This window comes from Octodon degus, unplaced genomic scaffold (genome assembly GCF_000260255.1).
Source record: "Octodon degus isolate 3935 unplaced genomic scaffold, OctDeg1.0 scaffold00190, whole genome shotgun sequence".
Taxonomy (NCBI): domain Eukaryota; kingdom Metazoa; phylum Chordata; class Mammalia; order Rodentia; family Octodontidae; genus Octodon; species Octodon degus.
This window is the reverse complement of record NW_004524766.1, coordinates 1280326-1282353: the sequence shown is the minus strand read 5'-3', so window position 1 is coordinate 1282353 and position 2028 is coordinate 1280326.

Sequence of the window (2028 nt, the reverse complement as noted above, 5' to 3'; positions counted from 1 at the left end):
CTCCTCCTCCTCCTCCTCCTTCTCTTCCTCTTCCTTCTTCTTCCTTTTCTCCTTCTCCTCCCTTTTTTATTCTCCTTCTCCTCTTTCTCTTCCTCCTCTTCTCCTCCTCCTCCTCCTTCTTCTGTAGCTGGGTCATCCTCATTCTCCCATGGACATCAGAATGGCAGTGTTTTGGCCTTTAGACATTCAGACTTATGCAATGAGCCCTGTGATTGCCAGGCCTTTCACTTGGGACTGAAGGTTTTTATCTCTGGCTTCTCCAGTTCTGGGATCTGCAGACTTTGGCAGAACCACCACATGATGGCTTCCTGCTGCTCCAGTGCAGATGGCCTGTTGAGGAACTGTTTAGCCTCCACTGTCATGTGATGCAGTCCTGCAATAGTCCCTCACCCTATTGATAAGTCACCCTGTAGAGAACTGACAAATGTAGGAATCTTAGGAGAAAGTGAATTTGAAGTCTTAGATCTTTTTTAAGACTCGTCATTGTCAATCATGGTAGAGCTAAACATGAGAATTTAGGGGCTGGGGAGATGGCTCAGTAAAAAGAATTTGCTAGAGTCAAAGTAGCACAGTGCTAATTTGTGCAAGATGATTTAATATATAAATCTAAAAATTTTAGTGTATTACAATACAATTGAGTATCTCATATTTACCTTTCAAAGCAATTAGAATTCTTTTAGACATCCTTTAAATAATCTAGGAAAACTATGCAAGTATTTGTATTTACAAAGCACTATTCCAGACATCAGACAACATAAAACAATGGACATATATATGACACATTAATAGCTTAGCTGTATGAAGTTAAAATTTCAGTAAAGTAAGGCTACCATTTAAAATTTTGTTTGTATTCTTTTTAGCAGCCAAAGAGACTGTTTTGTCTCATAGAGATATATGTAAAATAATTAGGAAGCTAAAAATAAATGTCAGAATGATGACAAAAACCAAGAAGAATGAAAGTTATGGAGACTTCAAAAAAGAAAGCATGTTCTCTCACTAAAGAAGCATTTCATCCAGGACACATAGTTGAAGAGAAGTTATGTTTATATTCAGTAAGATTTGGGATCAAGGGCCAGCGAGAGAGCTCATCAGTCTGAAGTGCCTGCGTAGGCAAGTGCACCACTGTTCAACCCCCAGCACCACATGCCACATCAGCCCTGCCCCCACATTGGGCTGAGCCAGCCACAAAAAAAATGTGGGATCAAAAGAAGCATTCCTGACAAAGGTATGAATAAGACATAAATGTGTCAAAGCCTGAAAGCAAGGAGGCAAAAGCCTATAAAAGGAACAAAGGATTGTCTTAAAGAGAGCATAAGAGGGATTTGTTGACAAGATTTGGGAATTTGGCTTATGGCTGCTTGTTATTTTCAGTTTTAAATAACAGAAATATACCAACATATAAATAAAAGAGAGAACTGATTATGAATATGCAGGATTACCTCACAGACCAAGTAGAACTTCTCTTAAATGTTCTAAATGTTATCTCTCCAATTTCTTTAGCAGTGAGAAAATGATTGGTTTTTCTCCCATCTCACTGTCAAATCCCTCAAAGAGAAAACTGTTCAGTTTAATGTTGGGTAAGCGTCCTATCCCTGTGTCCGTCTGTCCAGAGAAGTTCGCTGAGATGATAGTGGAGACAGACTGACTGTCCTGAAGAGTAATGTACACAGTGCTTTGCTTGACAGTGAGATATAAAATACTTGCAGACTGTATAATCACATGGCCAATGCTTGGCTGGAGAACAGACTCCAACTTGATGTAACCTGGGATAAGGCCATCAGAAGAGCAGGCCTTGGGGACACTCACAGCCCTGTAGGAGAAGGGTGGTAATTCTGATTTTTTAAATATTTATTTACTATTATTATTATTTTTGTATTTTAGGGAAGGGTATGCAGGGTAAGGGTGGTAGATTTGAGCAACATGAATAAAGAAAACAAAAGTGAACAGATTACAGGTATTATATAGGACAAAGGCAGGATAAACAGGAGCAGGGATTGGAGAGAGGGCAAAGGACCATGTGTCCATTGT